At 55.7% G+C, this 27897-nt stretch overlaps 1 protein-coding gene across 6 annotated transcripts in view; it reads left to right on the top strand.

The window, feature by feature from the left end:
- LOC123612202 (zinc finger protein 469) overlaps nucleotides 1-27897 on the top strand; it is a 240556-nt gene that overhangs the window by 13091 nt on the left and 199568 nt on the right. For 2 of the 6 annotated variants that reach the window (XM_074349253.1, XM_074349256.1), the window contains exon 2: nucleotides 26070-26464. The exons of the other annotated variants lie outside the window; for them this stretch is intronic. The gene's annotated coding sequence lies outside the window, so the exon portion shown is untranslated. The remainder of the gene's footprint in view (nucleotides 1-26069; nucleotides 26465-27897) is intronic. 6 annotated transcript variants of the gene reach the window in all.

Raw genomic sequence — 27897 nt, 5'->3', positions numbered from 1 at the left:
TTAGCTCTGGTTTGGGGCCATGATGAGCTAAGCTGCCGTGAACATTCATGTACCCGTCTTTGTGCACATGTCATTGTCATCTTCTCATCTTCTGGTGAATTCCTGGGTGTGGACTGGCTGGGTCTTGGGTAAATGTGGGCTGGACTTTGTGAGCAGCTGCGGACGTGTTCCCAGTGGGGCTGCCTCTCGTGTCCGACCAGCAAGGTTCCCGAATGCCAGGTGTGCGGGCTGTGAGGGGGTGAACCGAGTGGGGAGCCCGAGGGTGGGGGCCTGGGCTGTGTGACCCTGGAACAGGGTGCCCCTCATGTGTTCACCCAGGAGCCTCATCGCCCCACCCTAGTCCTCACCAGCACTTGGTATTGTCAGCCCTTTTAAACTTGTTTTTAGAAATTCTAATAGGTAAGGGACGGGGTACGTCCTGTGGTTTTAAATTTTATTTTCCTAGGGACTAATGATTTTGAGCATCTTTTCATGGGACTATCTGCAATCTTTGATGAAGCGTCTACTTCAATCTTTCACTCATTTTTTATTGGAGTGTTTTTCTTTTTATTGTTGAGTTCCGAGAGCTTTTCAATGTAGCCTGGACACAAGTCCTTTATGAGATATGTGTTTTGTGAATATTTTCCTCCCAGCTTGGCTTGCTTTTTCATTTTCTTAATAATGTCTTTTAAAGGATAGAAGTTTATGATATTTAACTTATCAATTTTTGTTACGATTCATGCTTTTTTGTGTCTTCTCCAAGAACTATTTGTCCATCCCAAGGTCGTGAATAATTTTGCTTATGTTTTCATCCAGAAGTTTTATAAATTTAGCTTTTATATTTAGATCTGTGGCCCATTTCAAGGTAATTTTCATGTATGGTCTGGAATAAAGGTTGAGATTCATATTTTTTTATGTGGATGTGCAGTTTGTGTCAGCAGTATTTGCTGGAAAGACTGTTCTCCCCCCTGAAATGGTGCCTTGTTGGACATGAATTGGCTGCTTACGTGAGGGTCTCTTCCCGAGTCCTTCCCTTCGACCTAGATGCCTGTCTCCGCGTGATCGGCATGCCGCTTTGATTACTGTGCCTTGAATTCCATGTTCTAAGTTTGTTCTGCTTCTCCAAAGTTATTTTGGCTATTACAGGTCCTTTGTATTTCCAGATTTCCAGATAAGTTTTAGAATTGTCCTGTCAGTTTCTTCAAAAACAACCTACTTGTCCTTGACTGGGAGTGGGTTGAATCCATGAACCAATTTGGGAAGAGGTGCCCTCTTACTGTCTTGACTTTTCTATCCATAAACATAGTCTGCCTCTTTTTTTCACTTAGGTCTGTGTATAACTTCTCCCAGTAATGCTTTGTAGTTTTCATTGTCAGGTCTAGAACACATTTTATTAGGTGTTTCTGTAAGCATTTTAAGATTCAACTGTAGGTGATGTTTAAGTTTTTTCTTCAATTTCCAATTGCTTGATGCTTATACAGAGAAATACAACAATGTTCAATACTGAGATTTATCCCGAGACCCAGCTCGGTCTCATTCTAGTTGCTTTTCTCTTTTTAATTCCTTGAGATTATCTAGGTAGAAATTCACATTGCCTGAGAATAGAAGCTTCACTTCTTCCTTTCCAACCTGCACTCCTCTGTTGTCTGTTCCTTCCCGTCTGCTCTGGCTAGGACCAGAACGGATGTGGAGAGTAGCCATCTTCACCTTGTACCTCGCATCGGGGGAAAAATTCCCCGTCCCACCACTGAGGCCTTTGTGTGCTCTAAGTTTTACATGGCTGCCCTTTATCGAATGGAGGAAGTTTTATTCTGTCTGTAATTGGTTTGGAGTTTTTATCATAATTGGATGCTGAGTTTTGTCAAAAGCTTTTACTGCATCATTGGAGAGGATCTTTATTGTCTCCTTTCTTCTGCTTGCATGAGGGGTTTCACTGAATAATTTTCAGGTGTTAAACCAACCTTGCATTCTTGGAGTGAACCCCACTTGGTAATAATATGTCGTCATTTTCATACGTTGCTGGAACTGATTTGCTCAAATTTTGTTAAGGAATTTTGCATCTGTGTTCATGAGGGTTCTTGGTCTGTTGTTTCCTTGTAATGTCTTCATCTAATTTTGCTGTCAGAATAATAGGCCTCATAATATGGATTTAAAAAGTTCCCTCACTCTATTTTCTGAATGAGTTTGTCTGATTTTGATGGTATTTGTTTCTTTATTTTCCTTGAGTGTCTGGTAGACTTCAGTAGGATCTGGGCAGAATGCAGTTGTTTCACCTGTTTTCAGTGGGTTTTTGTTTTTTTTTTTTGGTGAGGGTGGGGGGCAGTTAGGTGTATTTATTTATTTATTTTTGACAGAGGCACTGGGGTTGGAACCCAGGACCGCGTGCATGCTGAGCGTGCGCCCCACCCCTGAGCGTGTGCCCTCCCCCACCACGTTATCAGTGTTTTTGTGATAACTTTCTGTTTAGTCTTATTTAGTTAGCTGATTCTGATTTTTCCCATTTGCAGTTGCAAAGTTGTTCGCTCTCTCAATACTGGTGTTTGAGCTCACAAATAAGTCTGTTTAAAAGGAGACAAGAAGTGAGCTCTCGTCCGGGGGATATTCAGCATGGCAGTAGCTGTGCACTGAGACTAAAAAGACTGGACTGTGAAAAACAGGACGTGCCAGGTGGCAGTGGGCGGGGCCTTGCGGTCCCCCTGTCCCCTTGAGTTGCGCTGTGTACTGAGGACGCCAGATGGATTCAGGCTGATGGTGGGGGCGGGTCTCCTTTAGATTTGGATTCTGCACTTGAGACGAAGAAGATGAGATTTGGTGACAATCGGAAAACTTTGTTGCTTGAAGCAACACTTAGCCCAGGATTCCCAGAGGGCCTCCTCACCCCAGGACAGAGGGGTCTTAAAGGGGCCTCCCGCAGAAACACACTCCATGACATAAAGCAGCAAGCCCCTCCGTGTAAATGGTGATTCCAGGCTGAGCTGCAGTGAGTCTAGGACGGGCGGGTGCTGGGAAGGGGGGGCCACTCCCACGCTGGCGTCTGCACGTAGGGGTGAGGTTGTCCCCGCCTGTGCTGGCAGTTGGGCGGCCCTGGCTGCTGCCGCTGTCCACAGGCAGCACGTCTTCGAAGCTTTGCGTTCCGTCCCACTGTAGGAGCCATATCTAGTGTTAAAATGACTGAGCAGTTGCACTTACTTGCCTGTTCTCACCTGCGACTCTCCAATAAAACTGATGCTCCGGGAAGATGCGCCACAACGCCAAGGTTCACACCGCACACACCCCACTTCATGAGCCGGCCCAGAGCCTCTGGAACATTCTTTCCACCTTCAGGAACCTGAGTTTCTAAGCAAAGGTGGTCCCACTGTGGGGTGACCCCTGGCAAGAGGACCTTCCCTGGCTGAGCAGGGGTTCTCCCTCTGCCCCGGGTGTGATGTCTGCTCGCCACACCTCCTCATCGCCTTGAGAGGGCTGGGCAAACCCCCTGGGCTGTGGACTCCTGGGCTGCCCGGGGAGGAGTTGGGACCCCTGCCAGGGCCTTTCAGAGGCCTCTGCCGGCCCCGCCTGTGAGTCTGTCCTGACGGTGCGTGGTGGGGGGCTGCGGGCTCTACTCCCCTGGGACGGGTCGGGGGCTCTCTGCCGTCAGCACCTTCGCCCGGTTGTTCTGACAAAGCACAGGCTTCACTCAGTTCACAAGGTAACGCTAGAAGGAGCGGAGAGAGACCTTTGCTTCACCGGAGGCCTTGCACCAAGACGCATAAGTGAAATCCGCACCTTTGCTCCTAAAAAGGTCCCTGTGCTGACCGGACAGGCTGAGTGATTAGGGACCAGTCAAGTGAGTGAGTGAAGACAGTTTGTAAGGCAGAGATGGAGCGTAAAACCCTGAAGCAGTCGAAAAGTGCTGCTAGCTCGTCCCGACGGGAGCTCGCTGGGGGCGAGAGCCGCGTGGGGGCCCGGCTCCGCCGCTCTCTGTGCGCCTCCGCCCGAGTCCCGAGCCCGTGAGCCCCGGGCCCCTCGTCTTGCGGTGGGGCTCACCTCTGCTGGGGGCGAGCTGGTGGGGGCAGGCCCTCCGCAGCCCCTCTGCTGACGCCGGGAGCCTGGGAGTCGGCGGGGGTGGGGGTGGGCTTCCTCCTGCTCACACGGGTTTACTGTTGAGAACCTTGTTTTCTAGGAGCTTCTCCAAATGCCTGTTTTTCTCTCTAGAGTCTTGTTTGGTTCGATGGCCGATGCTTAGAACTCAGTAAGTGATAAATAAATTCTTTTTCAATTGAAGTGTTTGCTTCACCAGCTATTGAAGTTTCTCCAAGGAAATCCTTAAGTTCTTTGGTCTTCGGTTTGAAAGAGTTACCAGCTGGTGACTGAATTCTTGCAATCAAACCCCGTCCTGCTACAAGAGGACATTTTAGTAGCTTTCTCTTTAGTAAAAGATGCCAGTCTGTCTGAATTAAAACGACCGTTACACGCGCGTGGGTCAGGGGTCTTTTGCTGTAGAACTCGCCGCCCTCCTGTCTTTGCCGAGCAGTGACCCAGACACCAAACTGCACGGACAGCACTGAACGCTCTGGGAGAGGGAGCTGCATCTGTCCACACCCCCAGAGTGGGGGGTCAGGGGTTGCTTTGGGTCAGGAGGGGAGGTGGCGGGAAGGCCCGGGGCACAGTAGGCTGGGGTGTCGTCTGGCAAAACTGCACACACACGTAACACGGATGGCCCTGCAATGATGTATTCGTTTCTAAAAATCACCACATGAAGCAAAGTCACGCAGCAAGAACCGCAGGGCGGATGGGAAGGATGGGGCTCGGGGCACAGGCCTCAAAACTCCATCAGCAACACAAAGATGGGAACCCAACACAAATGGCCCCATTTCCCTGTTCAGCAGGTGAATTCAAAGGCACTGTAGTGACCCTTGCACTTGACCAAGGCCAGAGTGTGCCGGGGGTGCAAGGGTCCGGCTGGGGTCGGGGGCCATTGTGCCCAACCTGGGGGAGGGGCTCTCAGGCTCAGGGTGCCTGGGGCTGCTGAGGACTTGGGGTGTGTGCGTGTCTGTGCTCCCTCCTGGCTCCAGTCGGTGGAGCGTCCGCATTCACTGGTGTTTCCATAGGGTGAAATCACCGTGAGAAAACAGGCGATTTGTGTTCTGCTCAGATTGTTCCCTAATGTACCAGTCATGTTGAGCAAATCCGCGTTCTCCTAACGAGCGTTGCAGCAGGGCCATCCTGTATCACGTCTTTGTAGAGTGAAAGGTTGACGCGTGTAATCATACCCCACTGACGAAATTAAAAAATGACCACTTTTCTCAGTCAGAGACTGTTGGAAAAAGGAAAAGCAAAACAAAAGACGGCAAAACAAGACAAAGACTTGGCACGTTGGTTAAGCTGGCGACCCGTCCAGACCCAGCGAGGCCGCTTGGGGCCCCCGCTCCCCCGCCCTCGGGCGAGGGGCCTTCCCTAACCGCCCCTCCCACGTCTCCTAACTCTCTGGCAAGGAAGGAAGTGTGGCTTCATGTCTCCTTGGTTCCGCAGAACACACCAAACACCCCTCCAGCGTGAGTGTCCTGCAGATGGTGGGGGAATTCAGGTTGGTGAGGCCAGGCGAGGGCTGCGCGGGTTCGGACGTCCCCGGTGGGGCGTGGGAACGCAGAGACGGGAGGCAGAGCCACCTCCACCGGGCGTCCTGGTGGGCGCTCCCTCCAGGAGGGGCACCCGGGACAGGGGTGCTTCCCTTGGACATGGCCGAGGTCTGGCTTCACCTCTGTCCCCTCCTGGCTGGTGGCTTGAGATCCACACCAGGGGCAGGCAGGATGGGTGTGTTCCCCCACCTGTCCATCTTCAGGGGAGCTGAGGACAGTGGCACTGGCCCTCCGCCCCACAGGCCCCGTCAGCGGGAAGGATGCGGCCAGCCCCTCCATCTGCTTTACATCGTGGCCCGGAGTTCCGAGATCTCACCGACACTCTCGGCCACATGTTTTGGAAATCGCCTTCTGCAGCGTGGCCTTACTGATGACTTCAGCTGGCTCCCTCTCCCCTGCCGTCCTGTCACGGGACCACGGTCTGCCTCCAGCTCCAGCTCAGAACTAGGATGCCTGACCCGGGGCCACAGCAGCTGCCCAGCCGAGGGGCCGCAGCTCCCATCTCTCAGTCATGCTTTGCTGGCCCTCGGCTGAATGGCGTGCTTGGCCCACTGCCTCTGTCACCCCGTCCCCGGTGGCCTGAGTGAATGGCGTGGCCTTTCCCAGAGGAGTGTTCTCTGTGAAAGCAGTAAACACTCAGCTGCTTCACAAATGTTACTGTTACATCTAGTGTCTCCCTGTGTGTCTGCCCTTCCCGAGTGGATTTGAAGACTTTCAGAAGCCAGGCCGGCGGTTGGTGGTGGTGATGGTCACAGAGTGCCTGGAGGACAAGCTGGGGTCCAGGCCCAACTTGGCCACGTGCTGGGGCAGCTGGCCAGGGCAGCGTGACGTTGGGAAAAGGCTTTGGCTTCGTGGACGTGTGGCTGTGAACTCTGCGTTTACCTGCATCTCAACTCCCCACGAGGAGGTGCAGGTAAACTGCTGGGCAGAGGTTTGTGGACTTCCAAGGCAGAGGCACGTGTGCACTGGTCTCTTTCCTTGGCGCCTGGCCCAGGAGGCCCCACCCCTGTGGCTGGCAGAGTAACAGCCCCCAAGGACGCCCATCCACGTCCGGACCCCCAGCGAGCTCGTGTGCAGCAGGGTCTTGGCAGCTGTGAGTAAGTGTGTCGTCTTGAGGTGGAGAGTGCAGGTGGGTCCATGTCCTCCCAGGGTCCTTAAGAGGGCAGGTAGGTCGGAGAGAACAGGAGATATGGTCCCAGGGGCGGGGGGGGCGGTTGAGGAGGGGAAACGAGGGCGCTGTGCTGCTGCCATGAGGGTGAAGGGCGGAGCCACGAGCCTCTGGAGCTGAGAAGGGCAAGAACACAGACCCCCTACCTGGAGCTTCCAGGGGAACCCGCCCTGCGACGCCTGGTCTTAGGATAGGGCCTGGGTTCCACTTCCGGTCTCCTGACTTCAGGGAGTCAGTGTGAGGCTTCAAGCCACCCAGTTTGTGGTTGTTTGTGGCAGTGGGTACGGGCCCCGGGGACACCCCCTTCTGTGCTCCTCTCCTTCTCGGCTGTGAGATGAACCAAAGAGCAGAATTGCTGGTGTGTTATCACAGCTCCATGCTGGGGCCGGTGGCCTCAGCTAAGACACACGGATCTGCTGTGTGTCGAGTCGGGTGATGTGTCCGTGACGACTGGAGTTGGGATCACCTCCAGCGCCACCTAAGGTGTGCCTGGCCAGTGTCACAGAGGCATCAGGACTTGCGGGACCAAAGGATGGCGGATCAGCCCCGGATCCCACACGCGTGCTCTCCCCGGCTCTGTCTCCGTGTATCAGAGCATTTTTTGGAATCACAAAGCACCCACATCACGTTCCTTGGGATGTTCTCAGTGGTGACAAACCCGCATTTCGGATTCCAATTTCAGGACAAAGGGAAAGGCTGGAACAGACGCTCTCTGCGAGTCCTTGACAAGGACCGTCCAGCCGCTGGCCCAAGTTTCTTGGTGAGTGAGGTTGGAAGGCTGCCCGGCGGCACCGACGACGGAGGATTAAGTGAATTAAGACACGTCAGCAGTTTGGCAGGCACCCGTGCAGCAGATGCCCCATAGATGGAGACACCGCGGGGCGATGAAGGCTCGGAGAGGAGACGGGTGCGGTGGGCGCTCTGGGGAGAGGGATGCACGTGGGCCCTGTGGTTGGTTCCAGCCGAGGGTTCCCAGGGCACCTGGTGACTGTGACGTCACAGGAAGGCCACCGCTTTGTGTTCATCCAGCAAACCTTGATGGAGGGCGTCTGGCCGCCTCTGTGTCGGGTGGGGATGCCTCAGAATTTATTTAGTAAACCCCTAATTGCTGGGTTTAGGTCATTCCATCTTCCTACTACGGACCACGTGGCAATGAGCATCCTTATTTATCTATCCTTGTGTAAACGTCTCATTAATGCCTTAGGAGACGTTCCTGGAGGTGGGGTCCTGGATCGGGAGGCAGCCCATTTAACATCTGGACAGGAATCCAAGCTGCTGCCGCAGCTTCTGTTCCACACGCCCTCTGGTCTCTGCTCCCCCATCAGGGCTGACGGCTCCTCTGTTTCTCTGCTGCTTTGCTGGACTGGCCGTGAGGAGGTGGCCAAGGACCCCCCCGCCCTGTAGGGGTGGAGGGCGGCTGGCGGGTCCGGGGCGTTCTGAGGGCTGGCTGTGGAGGCCCCTCTGGGCTCCTCGCTGGTGTCCTCGTCTCTCGCTCCTTTGCTCGCAAAGCCTCCTGATCCTGAGCCCAGACCCGGGCACATGCCGCCCGTCCCACTCTGCATGGGCTCCCGCTCACCCGGGCGCCGTCTGTCGAGAAGGGTTTGAGGCTGGTCTGACTGTTGTCAGTGGCACCACTGCAGAGTTCACCCGGGTGGGATGGAGCAGGGAGGGGGCCAGCAGGCCCACCGAGGCCTGTGGTTGGCGGGAGCTCTCCACACGGTGTGATGTCCGCGTGGCTGTAGCCGGGCTCCCTGGTGTGGCCCACTGATACCTGCCGATCAGGGTGTGCCTGTAACCACGGGGCCCACAGCCACGCAAGCTGTAGGGGAGCTGAGCAGAGGATGGAGCCTCCCATGAAGCTCAAGTCCTCAGGGAGCTGTGACACCATGAGAAGTGGGCTGAAAACCTTTGCCCTTGACCTGGGGAAGGGAGGAGGAAGCTCCCTTGCTGTCCAGGGATTTGAGTGGAGTAGGAAGTTTGCCCTGAAAAATAAGCTCAAAACTTTACCACCTGTGGGTCTGGTGACGGCACTGATACTGTCTGTGTACACAGAGTCCAGCAGGTAAGACTTCAGGTAAAGCCAAGGCCAGGACCAGGGAGCTGGCCAACACAGGGTCCCCGGACCCTCCCCGCAAAAACAACTTCTGCCCGAGTTGAGCACGTAGCAAAAAGCCACTTTAGGAAACCAACTCTCATGAGGAATAACTAACCACCCAAGAGTTAGCACTCTGTCAGCTAGAAATAATAGAACAAGATGAAATGGCTTTGTGTACTTAAAGTTATGGAACATAATGGAGGAGTCAGAATGAAAGACCAGAACAGGAGACGTGGATTTGGAAGTAAACTGACTTAAATGAAAAATGTACCCTTTAAAATAAAGGAACTCACTGGGTAAGCTGACACTGAAAAATCTGTAACAAAGCCAGTGAGAAAAGTCGCCAATTGGAGGAAGGATCTGAGAATACGGAAGAGAGAAATAGGGGTGGAAAAGCGGATGGAACCATTCAGGAAACAGAGGCTAGAGTGGGCAGGCCCTGTGACGGCTCCCGGGATTTACAGTGGAGGGGTGGAGGGGTGGCACGTGAGGGAGGCAGTTCGGAGATGTGGGGAAAGTCAGGGGCGGGGCCCCTCATCCTCGAAACACACGCTAAAGCTGTGCTAATTCAGACGCATGGCGCGGAGGCAGGTAAGTGGATTTAAACACTGAACAGAGTCTAGCAAGTGGCCCTTTAAGTGTGAGTTTAGGAATTTGATAACGTTTCAGAGGAAGGCGTCACTCAAAAATGTTTTTAGTGCAATTAATCCACCTTTTGGAAAAAAACAAAGTTGGAGCCCTTCCTCACGTACAGAACACACTCTACGCGGGTTAAAGAGCAAAACGTCAGGACAAAGTGTAAAAGCGCTAGAAGAAAAAGACAGCGTTTTCCTAACTGGTGTAGGAGAGAATCTCTACCCCTAATTCCAAGTCCATAAAGGACAGGGAAGACACAGTCAGTGCCCTGGAAAGATACACCGTTGTGTAGCAAAGACATGGAAATGGAGGTTACAGACGAGCGTCAGACCGGGAGGAAGCCCTCACAGCAGTGAAGGAGGCAGTGAGGTGGATGGAGTCATGGTCCCAGAGACCATGGCGGTCCCCTCACATGGCTAAGGGGACTTTGCCGATGTGATGAGCCCTGCGACACCTCGATTTCAGCCCAGTGAGACCCATCGCAGACGTCTGGCCTCCAGAACTCGGAGAGTATCAACTCGTACTTCTTAAGCCACCTGGTTTGTGCTGACTTGTTACAGCGGCGACAGGACCCTCATACGGACGTGTGCATTCCAGTCACGTCTGACGGACAGATACCGAGGTTCGTGTTCAGACCACGTCTTCTACAGGTAACGTGGAAGAACCCATGGTGGGCGGACCACCCGAACACACAGTTTCCAGGAGAAGAAATACAAGTGGGTCTGAGGGCTTCTTCTCAGGAAGCGACAAGAAGTCAGTCGAGAGCCAGAGCCCCCAGCGGAGGGGGGAGTGCAGCTTCCCTGTGGCTGCGGTCGCCCTGGCCCAGCCTGGCATCACTGTCCCAGCATACGGGTCCACAGCCCGGTCTCCCCCAAGCCAACCCTCACCACTCCCGCCACTCGCAGGGCCCGGCTCCTGGGCTGTGCTGGGCAAAGCTTGGGAACGGCCAAATTCCAACCCTATGAGGCGTGAGAGAGGCCGAACCATTTGGGCTCACAACCGACTGTTAGCAGCAGCTCCCCACTGAGGGGAGCCTGGTTTCCAGGATCCCCCTCCTCCCCTCCCTGCCCCCGGCCCCCGGCCCCACAACCGTGTACGCTGACTCTGTGTCTGTTCCCCCGTTACTGAAGGAAATATGTCCCAGAATATTTCTCTCTAAACTGGCCTCCCTGGGTCTCCTTGTGACCGAGAGCAGGGTCTGCTGTCCCCGGCGTGGCTTCGGATCTTCGCCTCCACTTGAGGTCCTGTGGGCTGGCAGGTGTCAGCCACTCAGGCACCCCCCCCCCCCCCGTTTAGAGGGTGGGCGACCCTCCCGCTGGCCTGGTGGGCTGCCTGGAGGTGGGCCCCATGTGGCGGGCGGGGCGGGATGCTCTCCTGGCCCCTGCCTGCTGGGCTCTGGGTTAGTTCTTCAGGCAGGGGCTCTCGCCCCAAGGGTGTGCAGTTTTGTTCCTTCCTGGAATATGCTGACGGTCACCACACTGGAACACGTGCCGGGCACAGATGGGCTGGCCTCCTGAGCGTGTGGCGTGACCTCAGTTGGGAACACACTCATGGTAATCGTCTCCAGGCCTGGGCGGCCTTTGATCAGGAAAATCTCTGTTTATTCTATGATATAAATATGGAAGAAATCCATTTGTTCCAAAGAGGATGCAAATAAATCCCAGCAGATCTGCCTGCCCTGCCGAGCTGCCGAGCTGGGAGGAGAGTGGGTGCTAAGCTGGCCAGGGAGCTTGAGGCCTCTCCCCACGGTCCGGGTCCCCTGGGCGGTGCTCACGCTGATGGCCCAGGTGTTGTCCCTGAGCTACCAACATGGTCTGGGTCCTTAAGCAGAGCAAAGACGCTGCTATTTGTGTGTGTGTGTGTGTGTGTTAGTGTTAGCTGTTTCACTCTCCCCAAGGCCTCCAATAGCATCTGGCCCTGGGCCTCCCACCCTCCTTGCCTCCCTTTTTTCCATCACAAACATTTACCAAGAGCCAGCCACGTACCGGGCACTGGAGAAACTGCAAAGGGTTTGAAGCAGAAGCAGGGTGTCTGGGGAAAACAGACGCACAGACAGGCAGTTGCAGCCAGGAGGAGTGAGCTGGCAGAGATGGGGTCGGTGGGAGCAGAGGCGAAGCAGAGGGGATACAGGGGATGAGAAGGCAAAGCAGAGGGACAGGATGTGGGAGCAGCTCAGCCCAAAGTGTGAAGAACAGAGCGGGGAGGGGAGCTCAGAGGCAGAGCCAAAACTGGAGGCTCTCGAAGGCTTTAATGGAAAGGAGTCCAGATTTTCTCTGCTGGGCTGTTGGAGGAGTCTGTGGTCAGTCATTTACACTTCAGTATGAATTTAAGCTGGACGTTGCTTTCTGTAGGTCGATTTTCATTTTACATTTGGTCTCTGATTGTGGAACAAAAACTCTGTGCTCCCAGAAAGGTTTCCAAACCCCTCGGTTCAGGAGTGGGATTCGGAAGAAGGAGGGCAAGGGGTGACCTGTCTGGACCACAGGGCTCACATTGTGCGTCTGGGCTGGTGCACCTTCCAGGTGGGGGAGACCAGACAGCTGGGAGCACAGCCCGGGTGCTCTGTGAGGGGGTCCAGGACAGGTCTCGCCCCTGGGGAGCTGCATTGCACTGCCACTGCAGCCGTGGCTGTTTGTTGAATGGCTTGTGACTAACCTCAACAGTCACGCACTGTGTGGCCACGAGATGCCGTAAGTAGAATAAAATATGAATAAATATTTACTTGATATCAACCTCCTCTCTGATGTCCTGTTGTGGGTATCACACGTGAGGAACGCCGGCTGCCTCAGCTCTGAAGAGTGGGCTCTGTCCCTCCAGCCACCCCGACCGCTTCTCCGTTATGTTGAACACATTGGTTGCCCACGGTCGACAAAGTGCCCCTGAGGAAACACAACAGCCACCCAGACCCGGTGCCGTGGTGATCAGCGTGCTCAAGTCCTTCCTTGCTGCTTGAGGCACACGTTTCTCCTCGTTTCAAGGACAGATGTGGTAGCAGGTGCAGCACGTGCTGCATGTCAAGTGCTTGATCCCAAAGACTCCTGGAGATGCGCGTGATCTGCGTTCTCCTTGGCACTCCATGTGGCCCCGCAAAACCCCTTCATTCTGATGAGCCTGCAAAGCTGAAATGAAACGAGAATCCGACATACAGGGCTTCGCAGCAGTTTTTATGTTATTTTCTGGCCACGTCCCTGAATTTCTGGCCGGAGCCTCTCAGCTCAGGCATCAGTTAAATGTCGTTGTTGCCTTTTGAGAGATTAAGGGAAAAAAATGTTTAAACCTTAAGTGCCCCGAATCCCAGGAGAAGCAGTGAAGTCCCATTTCCGGGGAGCAGCATGATGGTACAGTCGAGCCCACTGGGGTTGAGGAAACAGGACTTGGGCACGTTTCACACACGCACACACAGAACCTGCGTGCACTCGCTGCTGCCCCTGCTCCCCGCCCCCGGGAGGCTGGTCCCAGACACCCTTCCTCAAAACAGCACGCTGAGATCCTGGCTTCTGGGGCAGCGCCAGCTTCGCCGTCTGACCCCCGCCGGCCTTGTGCTCGGCCCCTCTGCCTGGGGACGAGGTGTCCTCCGGGGTTTATGCCGCTATGCGGGGGCCCCTGGGAGAGGCCAGGGCAGCGGCTGGCCCTGCCGCTCCCATCTTACAAATGTCTCAAGGGGCCACAGTTGCTCCTGAGTCCTCACCTCTGCGTCCCGTCCCGCGGGGGGCGGACCCTCTTCAGCCTCCTCTCCCCAGGGGCCTCCAGTGCCAGGTGGCGGTCACGCGCAAGGTGCTGGAGAGACCAAGGCGGAAGGGCACCCAGTGGGCGTGGGGCGCTGGGAGTGAGGGTCCTAATGGGCCTTCAGAGCAGGACTCTGGGCCACTGGGGAGCGGCCTGAGGTGCTGGAAAGTTCCCAGCTGGCCACAAACCCACACTGGGAGATTGGAGGCTGAGGGAGGCTGGAGGAGGCCTGTGCTGTCCACCTCCTGCACCCCCGTCATCATTGGGGGAAAAGCTCTCCACCCTCCTTTGGCCTCTGCCCTAGGCCGGGTAGCTCTCAGCTCCCTGGGGAGCAGGGGTCTCCCTTCATGGCCTTGGCTTGCAGAGGTGATTTCTTCCTAACCCGTCCCCAGCCTCCCGGACAGGACAAAGGGTGGCTGTCAGATGCCTCTGTGAGTGAGAGGGGCTGGTCCAAGGGCTGCATCTCCAGGCAGAGCTGGGAGGACAGTGAGGGGAGTGGGTTTTCTGGAAGAGCGGGTCAGGAGCCAGAGGGGCCAGGGGGATGAACCACAGTGAGCCACAGTGACAGCTCTGGCTGCTGTTCAGGTGCCACTGTGTTGAGAGCATCCCCAGGGACATCCTGAGCTCCGAGAACCGCCCTGTACTGGGTGGTCAGATGAATGACAGCCCCAGAAGTGCCCACATCCTGAACCTGTGGGGATGTGGCCTCACGTGGCAAAATGGAGGAGAGCACGGGTCTTGGGAGGGGAGCCTCCCCTGGACTCTGGAGTCACCTCATGTAGGAGGGGCGGGGGGCTCCCACACGCTGGCTGTGTGGCAGAGGACATGGCCCCAAGGAGCTGGACGAGGCAGGAAGGAGACCCTCCCTGGAGCCTCCGGAGGAACCAGCCGGGCCGGCGTCTCGATGCTGCGACTTCTGGCCTCCAGGACTTTGACAGCCTAGACGGCCGTTGTTCTGAGCACAGTTTGCGGTGGTTTGTGACAGTGGGCCCACGAAGCTTCCACGGAGGAGAAGCACCTCCTGCCCCCTGCCCACTGGGTTTGAAAGCCCTTCATCGCCGGAACCAAAGAGGAGGGGGCCGACCACCTGGAAGCTGGTGGTCTCCTGGGGCCTCGGGGAAGCAGCCGTCGGACGTGCTCCCACTTTCCCCTCTGGAGGGTCGCTGGGAGGGCAGCTTTCTGGAGCAGAATCCGGGGGTGTGCCTGTGATGGGGGCCGGTCCCCACCCCCCTGGACAGGCCCCTTCCCACCCAGGCCCTCCTTCCTGCACGTCCTCTTCCTCTGAGTCTGGTTTCCATTCTGGCGCCATCACCCCGCTGCAGGGTTGGACCCCAGGGCTTGCTAGCTCCTGGCTGAGCCTGGGATCTCTGGGTGGTGTTCACTCTTCAAGGGAGGAAGGACATGGTCCTTGGTGAGCTGCCTGCTTGGCCGGCATCCCCAAGGCTGGCTGTGGACCTCGAGGCTAGTGGTGTGTGGCTGACCGCCTCTCAGCTGTCCGCCCACCACTTCCTCCTCCTGCAGGCAGGGTGCCGGGTGGGCTCACCCCTGGATTGAGGGGGATTCACATTTCACAGCGTGGTAGCAAACTCCCTGGGGAGGGGCTGGGGCTGGGGCCACTGTGAGTCCCAGCAGTGGGCACTGTGACTTTTGGGGCCCTCTCGCTGGGCTCCAGCTTTGCAGTGGCCGGCTGGGTGGCCTCCCCGTCAGGTGGGAGGGTGGGGTTTTATAGGTCTCCCGGGACAAACTCCATGCTTCTGTAAATTCTCACGATTCGCAGCTGTTTGGGAGTCACCTCTAGATTAACACCTTTTTAGGAAGGTCACTACAGTATGGAGACCTGGGAGTGTAAAAAGTCACAAAGTGCTTAAGAAAATCGTTTTAGAACAGCTTTCCACCCTGGAATTCAATCAGCGCTTTTAGCTGGGCTTTGGTTGTGAATCAGTGTTTTGAAGGGCGACCCACAACCTCTGGGTGAAGGACAGAGCCGCCTTCTCCGCTGTGTTCATGTTTACGTGGGCACAAAAACCACCTGAGGGGCTTGCTAAAACACAAGGAACTTCTTCCCCTCCACCGCGAGGTGGGTGCAGAGCCTGGAACGGTGCCCAGGAATCTGCATTGTAAATCGTCCCCCAGACGACTCTGCTGTAGGTGGTCTTCCGACCACACAGCGAAAAGCCCTGCCCGGATCCCCACGCGAGCGGGGTCACGAGCAGCAGGCTGGGGCCTACGCGGGAGCTCTGGGTTTCCAGGTTTGGAACCCGCAGTACCCGGGAGAGGCCGATGAATGAGGCTTCAGAGGGAGGACTCTGTCTGGACTCTTGGTTTATTTACTTGTTCCTTTTTATTGTAGTAAAAGACACACACTGTACAATCTACCATCCTGACAATTTCTAAGTGTACAGCTGAGTCACCAAGTCCGTCCCCACTGCTGTGCATCCATCATCCCTGGAACTTTTCCGTCGCCCCAGACTGGGACTCTGTCCCCATGAAACACTCACTCCCCACCGCCTCCCCCAGCCCTGGGTGGCCACCACCCACCTTCTGCCTCTGTGAGTTTGTCTGCTCTTGGGACCTCATGCAAGTGGAATCACTTGGGATCTGTCCCCTTGTGACTGGCTGACTTCACTCGGCACGACGCTCTCAAGGCGCATCCGTGTTGTTGCGGGTGTCAGAATCTCCTGACTCTTCGTGGCTGAGTCACATTCCATTGTGTGCATGGACCACGTTTTGTGTGTCCGTCATCTGTCAGAGGACAGTGGGGCTGCTTCCACCTCTCGCTGCTGTGAGCAGGGCTGCCGTGGACAGGTACGAGTCTCCCTCTGAGACCCTGCTTCCCCTTCTTCCGGGTATGTACCCAGAAATGGAATTGCCGGATCAGACCGCCGTTTGACTCACATTTTCGGTGGAGCTGGATTCTTGGTTTAGTTGCATTTAGCACACTCTGTGACTTGGGGGAAACCTTCCCTGCCACCTGTCAGAGGATTGTTTCCAGAGTCCACCTCTAAGTTGCTCTGCGCCCGGCCCCGCTTCCCACCCCACGGTTTCAGTGCCGCGGCGTTCAGGCTCTGTGACAGGCCTGGGCTCCCCTGGGTGCTCCCAGAGCCTGCGTCCTCCCTTACCCAACCCAGCCCCTGCAGTGATGTGGGACCTGCAGCTGCAGCTGTCACGACTGTGGGGCAGGGACGGGGGAGGACAGGAGGCTGTTCGTGGGGATGCAGGGCGTTCATTGTGTGGAGGTGACGCTGAGGCAAGAGCATGAAATCGACCCAAGCCTAGAAAGGTCGGTTCTGGGAGGGAGCACTGGACGCCGTGGGCTCCGGGGGCGGCCACAGCCACTGGGTGGGTGTCAGATGCAGGGCCAACATGTCCAGGAGGAAAGTGCTTTTCCAGGAGCTCGTGACTCACTCATTCCACGAGTGCAGACCTGAGAGTCGCCCCTGAACCAGCATCCTTCAGAGCGAAGCCCAGCAGAGCGAGGTTTCCAGAACACGCACAGAGACCTAGCTGGCGGCCCGGGTGCAGACCCCACAGGCAGAGGATGCTCCCCGACGTGGCATGCGGGTGACACGGCGCCTATGCCAGCGACCGATGCTGAGCGAGGGTGCGTCACCCACGCCTCGCTGCCAGCTTTTTTTCCCCTAAATAAGATTAAAAAAAAACTGACGGAGCAAAAAGTCAACTAATTTTCATGATGTTTACAGAAGTGATAGATAAGAGTCTGGACCTGTCTTGTTATCCAGCAACAAAAACAGAACAAAGAAGGATGGGAGGGATCTATTTTGCCCCAAAGAACTTCAGCCAGCTGTCTGCCCCCACCCTCCTGAGTGGTTCTGAGAGCTGGCTCAGGGAACCTGGGTCAGCCTGGAAAGGCCACGTGTCACTCAGCCCGATTTGTTCGGTTACTTAGCAACAGTTTAAAACAAAACTGGAGCGTCTGGGAGTTTGAAAATGTGTGCTTGTCCCTGACGGAACCGTGAAACAGCACGGGCGCAGACGGCCCTGCTTTGAACCAGACTCACTCCAGGCGCCCCCTCTGTACGGGGTGTTGGAAATTCCCTGGGGACACAGGCCTCTGGATGAGGCCCCTCTCCCAGGGACCCGGGTCGGAACTGCCCCTGCTGAAACCACGCGTCACAGTCCTCTGCAACATGCCTGTCACACCTGCATATGCATGTCCTCCGTGTGGTTGTGGGCGCCGTCGGGAGGCGTGGTTGTCGGCCCTGGGGTCCCGCTGTGACACACACTGGACTTGCCCTGTGTGTCCCACCCGACTTCTGGTGAACGTTCTCCGGGGCCCGACCCACCGCTCACAGGAACTCTTATTCTGGCCACTTCAGAGTTGGAAACTTCAGTTCACAGAAGGTGGGTCCCAGCGCTGGCAGGAAGCGGCACGTCATTCTAAAAACACCTTGGTGTGGGCGTCCCTGAATTAATCACAACTAAAGCACGGAAGTGGTTTCTGGTGGCCAAGTTCAGGGTCCCTGGGAACCCGGGAAACCCTCTCCTGCTCAGTGAGTGCTTTGGTAAAGCACGTGTTCCTGCAGGGGAGCTGACACTCCCATGCCAGCCGCCTATTCTCCCCGTTTCCTTGCACAGTGAAAAATTAAAATTCCTGCTTCCCCTACTCCCTGGGGCCGGGGATGGGGTGGGGAGTGGGGTGAACCCAGCAGAGAGCTGGCTTTAAGAGAAAACTGGGGCCCAGGGGGTGAGGTGGTGGGCGGAGGAGGGCCGGCGGCTCAGGCCGTTGATGGAAAAACAATTCTGAGAACTGCAGCAGGAGGGAGATTGCATTTTTAAATGTGTTGAAAAAAATTACCATTTGGCTAAAGTTCTGCACCAGGCACTGCTTTGCTCCAGAGCTAATATCGAACCTCACTGGCGTTGGAGAAAGATGGTGCCGCTCGGGAGCAGAGCAGAGCGCCGGCTGGCTCTCCGGTTTCCATCGGGTTTTCAAGGGTCGCACACCCTACACTTGGTGTCCTCCTCCGGGGGCAGGGGGCCCGGCTCTGCGCTTCTGGTGCTGCAGGCCTGGGGCCTGGGTGGCTGTGGATTTTGGCCGCCCCAGGCAGGATGCGTGCTGGTGTCAGCCTGACTCGCTAAATACCAGTCTACTGGAATCTGCCTGGCCGGTCTCCGCCTGCCAGAGCCTCCTGAGTCACGGGGAGCCGGGGCGCCCCCTAAAACACTTTATCCCAACTGTCTGTCGCTCATCGGAAAAACAACATTAAGCTCCGCTTGGGTCTCTGGGTGGATTTGGGTTATTATTTTTTTAATCCAGAATTACTTAGCAATGAGTAAATCCCTTCCCTCCCTTGAAAACAGCTTCACTTCCAGAGAAGCCGTCGCTTTCTGGGAATTCTGAGATTCTAAATCCCCGCACACAGCGCTGGAAAGTGGGCCTCGCCGTGGACACTCATTACACAAGCAGCCATCTGATGAGTTGCCGGACTTAAACCATTCGGGTTTTCACTGATGACTTTGGACCCAGGGCAAGTTTCTGTCAGGAGGATTTGCTCCAAATGCTGTCTCCTTGGCGGACTCTCTGGGAAGGGGCCGGCGCCGTGGGTGCCCCGCTGCCCTGGCCCTGCTGGTGCCTGCAGCCAGGCTGACGTCCTGCTCCAGGTTGGGGTGCGTGGAGGAAGCCAGTCCCTCCCACCAGAGGGGCCTTCGTCCTGGAGCTCCCGCTGCCCTGAGTACAGAGGAGCCTTGGGCTGGCCAGTCCTGCCACCTGCCCGGAACCCAGGGCAACGGGGCAGAGCGTGTGCCAGCTTGGGCCACATGGCCTTCTCCTGGCCGAGCCGCTCTGGCCTCGTGGGCAGGGCTCGCACCCTTGGCCAGAACCTCTCCCCTGAGCCCCCTCGGTTGTGATCGGAGGTCCGTCTGGGTGGTTCCCCACTGTCTCTGGCAGCGCCAGCGTCTTGGAGTCAGTGAGGCTGCCTGACGTTCTGGGAGGAAAAAAAAGAAACGAAAGGGGAAATAATGTAGGTTCTGCCATTGTCCTGAAGCCTTTCCTCTACGTGACGGGAGGGCAGCCACAGGGTCCCGCCCGAGGGACGCAGGACCTGCCAGGCCTCTCCTTCCCAGTGCGAGTAGGACGGGGGAGGGGGCCGCCCGGCTCTAGTGAGAAGGCAGGGTCTGGGGGGTGCTGGCGGGGGCGCCCTCCCCGTCTGCGTGGGGAGGGAGGAGGCCGCGGGAGCCATCACTTCTGCCCTTAGCGTTGCCGAAGGGGAGGCACGGAGCACGCACGAGGAGGCAGGCCGGGCAGCTCCTCGGACTCCCTGCCGGCGGTCCTGCTCCTCCCTCTTCGTTACCCATTCGCGGGACCGCAGACGCAGGCCGAGCCGCTGCCGCTGCCGTGTGTTAGGAGTCGGGGTGGAGAGGCTCCTCCACTGAGCGGCCACGCCCACTGCTTCTCCCTGAAGAAACAGACTGAGTCGCTGTGTGTTTTCAAGGCTTGCTCCGTGCCTGACGCACAGGGGGCCTCCCTTGGGCCCCGCGTGTGCTCCCGGGGCGGCCCCGGCGCAGGGCATCTCACCGCCTTTCCCTGACGGCTGCTGATGCTGGCCTGTCTTCCACCTGCTCGTTGCCCGTTTCTGTGTCTTTGTCTTTTTATCATTGAACTTAGGGGTTATTTATATATTCCAGATTCAAGCCCCTTGTCAGGGGTACGGCTCGCAAGGATTTTCTCTCCAACTGCGTCTTCGCACTCTCCTGATGATTTCCCTTGCGGCACAAAAATGCTTACTAGTGTTTAAGCACAAATTGCCTATTTTAAATTTTTCTTGCTGTGCTTTTGGTGTCGCATCTAAGAAACCCTTGTCTAATCCAAGTCAGTGAAGATCTGCACCTCTCTCCTCCTCTCAGGCCCTGAGCCTGGGCGCTTCCAGCTGGGGCTCCGGGCCTCGCAGAGCCGAGCTCTGGGCGCGCTGTCTCGGAGGCCTCGCTCCGCTCGTGTGCCTGCGAATGAAGTGCTGTCCTTTCCCCATCCAGTGGTCTCGGCATCTTTGTTAAAAAAATTAACTGATCATTCATGCGACGCTTTAGAGTGTCAGATTTTAGTCTTGAAACTCAGGATAGAAGTTAATGCCTGGGCTGGGAGCACGTAGCTCAGTGGCAAGGCGTGTGCCGAGCCCGCGTGAGGTCCTAGGCTAGATCTCAGTGCTCCCGTTAAACAAACAAACCTAATTACCTCCCACCACCAAAAATTTTTTTAAAAATTAATGCCTGCATCGTTTGCTATGATGAGGATTAAATGAACACATTTCCCCGTGGACCCTCACACACGTGGCCCGGCAGGCAGAACGTCAGGTGATGGTGTGGAGGCAGGAGCCGGAGCTGTGCCGCTGGAAGACGCCCAGGCTGGGAGGGAGAGGGCAGCATGGCCGGAGCAGCCCAGGGGCAGCGCGTCCGTCCTCCGGCCTGTCTCGTTGCCATGCCAGCGCGACCTGGCCCGCGCACACCCAACCTGGCCAGCGCAGACGGAAAGCGTTAGTCTGACTTTTCACGAAGATGGACGATGATCTCAGGTGAGGGGTAGGGAGTTGGAACAAACTGTCCTTGGTAACAAAGCAACAAGGCTCGGAGGAGACATGGCCCCGGACGGCGGTGTCCAGGGAGGCCGCTTCGCCCGGGGTTCTGGTGGGGCCCTCTTGCCCGTGGAGCAGCTGCAGGAGCCCATCCTCCCCCCGCAGGGCGGCTCATCCTCCCGCTCCTCGAGTCGCCCAGAGAGGGTGCCAGGGCCCCCAGGCAGCCCGCACATGGGTGTTGTCTGCGGCCGGCACCAGCCCAGGGCCACCCTTGCCCAGCTCCGCCACGGGCTGAGGCTGAAGCTGAGGCCACCACCCTCCCTGGGCTTTCCCACTGTGCTGGTGCCCTTTCTACCCGCATGTTCTGTGTCCCTGGAGCCAGCGGAGGAACGCAGAGCTTGGCTGCGTGGTTGGGGCCTCGTCCTCTCACACGGGCACGGCTTGCCTCTGGGCTCGGGGCGGCCAGGACTCTGAGCTGCTCCTCCAGCTCCGGGGATCCTGTTTGCGCCAAGTTCCGCTTCCTGTGCAAAATCACAGCAAGATAATTAGATTGTTTCTCACTGAGAGTTACTCCTCCATCGCAGCTGCTGCTCATGGGGCGGCTGAGACTCTCCCTCCAGGGCGGGCAGTGCCCGTCTCTCAGGTCTCCCACTCCGCGTCATCCACCTCCCAAGGTCCCCCAAACCCCGCTGTTGGCGACCACACCATGCAGACCCTCTCAGGGGTCAGAGATGCCTCAGTGGGTGGGCGCTGCCGTGAAGGTCTGATTTAGCTGGAAGTGGGGTTACCGAAGAGACGCCCAGATCCTCCCTGGGGGCAGCACCCACGCCCCCAGCGCTGGCGACGCCACATCGTCTTGCCACTCACTCCTCCTTCCAAGACGTCCCGTCGGGGCCCCGGCCCTGCTGCAGCCCTGCGTCAGCGTCCCTTGGCTCTCATGGTCATTACGTGACTGTACAACCCCACAAGGGTAGGGACTGACCCACCTGGTCACTGCTGAGTGCTGGCAACCAGCGGGACTCCCAGGGCCTCACTGGATGACCAGCTGGTCCGTGGGAGGTCCCGCCCTGGGACCCACGTCCTCCTGCTCTCTCTGCTCCCTCCCTCCCTCCACCAGGGAAGGGCTTTGCCAGGACCTCCCTCACCTGCTCAGAGGCTCTTGGCTCCTTCTTCCTCCAGGTTGGTACCCAAGACCTGCTGCTGCCGACCTCCGGCTTAGTTCTATCTCAGGGAGCGGTCCTGTCGGCACATGCGCTTGGCCTGTCCCCTCCTCCGCAGGTGCCGGGCCTCCCCTGTCCTGCCCCCATCGGGAGGCGGGCCCCGGAGCTCACTGCCGGCCCTCAGCCCTCAGACTGCCCTGGACGACTTGGGCTGCCACTGCTGCGGGAAAGGGTGCTATACGTCCCAGTGTGACGCTGGGCTGGGCACTTACCCTCTCTGGCCTCGGCTTCCTTGGGGCTGTGGACACTGTGGAAGGAAGGGGCACGGGAGCCCCTAGACCAAAGGCCCACTCATGGGCTGTGTCCTCCGCTCCTGGCAAAGCACTGGCGCCTGGAGTGGGGCTGCAGAGAGGCCGTGGAGGAGGGAGCACGGTCTGGGGAGCGGGGGCGGGGGGGGGGATTGTCTGCCCCACGTGCTTCTCGCATCCAATGCGGTTCCTTGAAATGAAAACAGCAGCTGAGCCTGTTTTTCTGACTTCATTTTCCTTCGAAGCAGAGCTGCATTCCACCAAAGCCTCTAAATGTTTATCTTAACGTTCTTCCTATAATTTAAAATTATTTCCTATATTCTAGGGGATGTTTCATGCTTCCTGTTGTGCAAGAGCTCGCTTGTCCACCAGACGTGAGCCCAGCAGTCCCTGGGCCTTGTCCTGGGTGGCAGGGGCTGGGCTGTTGTCCCCATGGTGCCCAGAAGCTCTGAGGGTGGAGACTGGACGGCAGGGGCTCCGTGGTGCATCCTGCGGAGAAGAGGCCTCCTCTGGCCTCAACCGCCAGCCTGTCTGAGGGGCGGTGCTTAGGTCCCTCCACGGCCTGGTGACCTCGGCAACTCAGTTTCCTCAAATGCGGCCTCTCTGGGAGTTTCCCACGTCCTGTGCAGACGATTCCCCGTGCACAGAGCCTGCACCCCTCGAGCCCCTCGGTAGCCACTCAGCTCCCTGCTCTTTCTCGTGCTGTGATGTGACCAGGAGGGAGACTCAGTCGTGCCTCTAACGCTTACTAATCTCCCTTTGAAGCAAAGACAGCAGACATCAGGTCGGAGATTTGGGGGACAAGAGCGTGTAGCTAGGACTGAAAGATTTAACAAGTGCATTTGTTTTAAAGGCCCGGAACCTGCTGCCCTGCCAGCTTCTGGTTTCCGGCCACCGTGCTGTCGTCCCCAGCAGCGGCCTGCTGGGTGCACGGAGCCCCAGGCCACCCGCCAGCAGGGGAAGGACAAGCAAGAAATAATGTAAAGGCTTTCTCTAATTCAGTTTAAAAGTTCAACATGGAAGAAACAATGATTTATTTTTGCAGTGATAACACAAATGCAAATTCTGGCAGGACACACATCACACTAAAAATAACATGTCTGCCAAACTGAGACATCTCTGGAGCAGAAATATGCTTGGAACTGACAGTGCTGCCCTGCAAGATTTGGCTGCCTTGGAGTACTCACCCACCGCTGGAGAGGGCAGCGGGGTTGTCAGAATGCATGCGTATGACGCAGACTCACTGGACCCCAAGGCCTGGGATGAAGCGATGTTGAATTAAAACCAAAAGAAAGTTCCCTGGGGCAACCTGACCCTGTGTGCCCTGCCGTCATCCTCCGCAGCTCAGAAGTGTTGGAGCCTTTAGAATTGAGTGGCCCGCAGTGGCATTTAATTGTTCTGGAAGTGAGCCCTTTAAACCTGGGGTGCGTGTCATCCAAAAGCCACTGGAAACGTCACATTTTTTAGTGAATGTTGTGCCAGAAAACTCCAGTTCATTGTGCTTTGAGTGAAGCACAGTCATCACGGAGCAAGCGAGCTCACGGAGAGACGCTGACAGGTTTCCCCACAAAGTCCCAGAGGAACAGGGGAGGCACATGCTGTGGTCCTGGCTTGGGGGTCTTCAGGGACGACGCTTTAATTCCATCATGGAATGTTCTGGACCCGTGGACGAATCTTCTGACGAGGTCCACGTTTTAAAATTGGGTATATTTATATTCTGTACCCAAATGGAATGCACTTGAGATAGCCTAAGATTTTTGAAGCTTTAAATTTGGTGAAACATTGGAAAGAATCATAGAGACTTTTTTTTTTTTTTTTTTGGATGAATTTCGGCTTGTAAAATAGTTGTTGACGAGAAGTTCTCTGGATGGATGGAGACAAAAACACAGACCCTGCCCAAACATCCAGGCTGAAATAGACACATATTTCCACATGGAAAAATGAGAATTGAGAAAATCCTCCACTTGGCCAAATTTGCCTTGAGCTTTACTAGATCTGTTAGCACCTGTAGGAAAAGCATTTTCTCAATAAACATTACACTTTACAGACGGCGAGTCAGAGGTGTAAACAATTTTGAATTTATTGGTCATGAAGTTTATGAAGAAAAAGAAAAGTAATAAATAATGAAAAAAGACGTTCTTCAAAAGAAATCAGTGACATCGTATCATAGCCAGTTCCATTTTAAAAGCAAATTACAGCTTCTGAGTTTGGAGCAAGTGTAACTCGTCTGCTTGGTGTTTTTATGTCTAGATAATAAATACAAAGAATTTTTAAGTTTTGCTTTAGTGCACACGGATACAGACTTGGAATAATTTACTCTTTTTTTTTTTTAATTGAAGTACAGTCAGTTATAATGTGTCAGTTTCTGGTGTGTCCCAGTCATGCATAGACATACATATATTCATTTTCATTGCTTTTGATAATAGATTTTAAATAGAACTGTTTCATAGGCCCACCAGTAAGGAAAATAGAAATGTCAGACAATAGATATTTTGAAAACGTGTACACTCTGAAAGTTATTTTTAGCACCTCTTAAACTCTCCTCAATATCTGGTCTGCTCCCTAAGTTGTGCTGTCACCCTAACGATGTTCCATAACATCTCAATTGTGGCATAACTCTTGTGTTTCCCTTTGTTTCCCTTGCTCCTTAAGGATATAAATGATATCTTACTTGTTTTTGTATTTACTGTTTATTTATTCCAGCTATCCAACAAATAATTAGTGCCTTTGTAACTTTGTAAACCCAGCATGTACCAAGGGTATAGTAATGTAAGGTTCTTTAAAGTTGGATGGTGAGTGGATGGATGGATGGATGAATAGATGGGTAGATGGATAGATGGGTGGATGAGTGGGTGGATGGATGATGGATGGATGGGTGGGTGGGTGGATGGTAGATGGATGGATGGGTGGATGGGTGGGTGAATGGGCGGATGGGTGGGAGAATGGGTGGATTAAACTTAACCATTAATAACAGCATCACTGACACTTTTGGAGTTTTCTTCCTTTCTTAGCCTGAAGCGTGTTCTCTTGGTTCATTACAACACAATCTCCTTGTTGGCACATCATTTCACACTATTTCATGGCTCTGTGAGTCTCCAGTCATAAGAGGAAGTGGCAGGAAAATAGGACAGTGTCAGTAGAAACCTCCCAAGTCCTTGCTGGGTAACAGCTGGACTTTGGGTTTCCAGATGGTGGTCTGTGGAATCCTTTCTGACTGGACAGTGCATTTGTCTGTTGGCTGGGATGGGCCAGGGACCCTTTCAATGAGGCAGGATCATGTTCTACACCAAGGGTGGCTTCCAGGTTGGCTCAGGCCAGGTGGCCAGCAGACAGGACCTGCTGTACCTGTAGCCCTGTAGGAGGGCAGAACCACTGTGGACCAGAACCTTGCATCACAGGGCATCTTTTATCCAGTCGGGGTCCCACGTCCATCCACTGAAGTCCTGCCCACCTTGAACACCTCCCCCAGGAGGCTGCCCGTTGCCTCTCCATACAGAACACAGCTCTGCCTGCTCTGGGCTCCCCCAGCCCTGGGCTCATGCCGCCCTGGGTGGGTATAACTTTTCTCGTTCATCCTGGTCCCCATGAGCCTCCCTCTTGACGTTCCCTGTTGCTTGCTGAGGGTCGTGGGGTGAGGGTGCTGCTGCCGGGATCTGTTCCGCTCTCCTGTCACTGTATCAGTGAGGTGCTCACTCGGGAGCCCAGTGCTCATCTGAAGTTCAGGGCTTCGAGCTGTCTGACCACGTCAGCTTCTCAGTTCCTAGAGTTTCAAGGGGAAGTGGCTGCAGAGAGTGGCTGGTGAGGCTGAGCACCTGTACTCATCAGCTTTTTAATCTCCTTTCAACCCTGGAAGTGGGCGCCAGCATCACTCACCTTCTTCAGTTGGAGGAACTCAGGCACCGTGGCGAGGAAGCTGGTATCCAGCACAGTCAGGACCCGTGACAGACAGGCTGGCCCCACAGTTCAGACAGACAGGAGCTCAACCTGCCCTACCGCGAACACCCACATACCCACCGCGCGATTCCACCGTGAAGACTGAGCTGCGTTCACTCTACCAGACGTCCACCCATCCACCCCCAGCCCCTGCCCCTTGGTCCCTATCTGAGGATCCGTCGTATCTTTGCGTGCATTTCAAAAAGCAACTGCAGACCCTTCGCCTCAAACACCGGAGCTCACGTTCCATCAGCCGCGGTGCAGCGTTCACGTCTGTGAGGAGACTTTCCCTACGGTGAAATGCACAAACGTGAGGTGTGCCATTTGCTGAATTTTAACAAAAAAGCAAACACCTGTGGCCCCCTCCCCTATCAGGACATGGAACCTCCTTCTCCCCCAGGAAGTGCCCCCTTCCCAGGCAGTCCTTGCCCCCACCTTGAGGCAACCACTGCCCTGGTTCTTTTACTCTATATAACCCAGGGTCAGCATTTTTAACCACCACTCTGCGCTGCCCCCTGGGGGAGGGGTTTTCAAGGGCTAGCCTTGGGGGTGGGGGACTGACAGATCTTTGCTTTCTCTGGGTATCAGCTTGGGTTCTCCAGGGAAACAGAACCCATGGGGTATCCATCAGTTATCTATTTAATCTATCTGCCTATCTGCAGAGAGAGAGATTTATTTTTTGCTCTAAGGATTGTAGGGCTGACAAGTCTGAAATCTGTAGGGCAGGTCAACAGGCTGGAATCTCTGGCAGGCTGTCTGCTACAGTCACAGGCGGACCTTTTTCTTCTCTGGGAAACCTCAGTTTTTGCTCAGAACTCCAACTGGTTGGATGAAGCCAACACACTTTCCGAAGGGTCATTCCCCCTTACTCAGGGCCAGCTGATTGCAGATGCCAGCCACACGTGCCAAAGCCACAGCAACATCGGTACTGACATTTGAGTCAGCAGTGGGCGTCGTGGCCTGGCCACGCAGACACATGAAACAACCCTCAGGCTGTGGGATGTCTCTGAGTCGAGACCTCCAGCTCCGGACGTTGAGAATCAGGAAGGCGACTGCCAACGTGAGGGAGGCCCAGAAACCAAGCTGGGAGGGAGCAGCCAGGTTGAGAGTCTCACCAGCCCTCGGAGGGAGCCGTGCAGGGCAGGGACCAGGCTGGGGGGTGGCGCCGGGCCTCCTTCCCACGGCCCTGCTGCTGAGCGCAGCTGCACGTAACAAAAGGGCTTCTCTGTGTCGCTCTCCTGCATGACGGCTCCTCCCAACAGATGATCTGATTATGTTTTAATGAGAATAATATTTGCTTCGAGGAAGGACGAATCCAGCCGTGTTTTTATATCAGCCAGATGTCTTCAGCTATTTACCCCTCCCTACCCTGGGATTCTGGCAAAACCTGTGATGCCATTTGGCCTCAAAGAGTCCCCCTCCCTGGGCCCCACATCTCCAGCCGCCCGCAGACGGCCAGGCCTGTGGGTGTTTCCAGGGAGGCGGGGGCCACGTGGAGCTGACTCATCTACACGTTGCGCATCAAGATGCAGTTTTGTCATAGCTGACGGGTGCGGGCAGCCTTTCCAGTCTTTTTTATAAGCCTCTTCCTGACCCTGTTATTTCAGCCAAGACTTAACATAACCTCATCTTCGAAAGACTGGTGGTTGGCCCCAGACTCAGAAGCTGTGTGTTGAAGTGGGCACCAGGCTTGGCCGGACATTTTCTGCCGATTTTAGGCTGAGCAGAGCCAGCAGTTGGGAAAGAGC

The sequence above is a fragment of the Camelus bactrianus genome, chromosome 21 (genome assembly GCF_048773025.1).
Source record: "Camelus bactrianus isolate YW-2024 breed Bactrian camel chromosome 21, ASM4877302v1, whole genome shotgun sequence".
In the NCBI taxonomy this organism is placed as follows: Eukaryota; Metazoa; Chordata; class Mammalia; order Artiodactyla; family Camelidae; genus Camelus; species Camelus bactrianus.
This window is presented reverse-complemented; position numbering and strand designations above follow the sequence as displayed.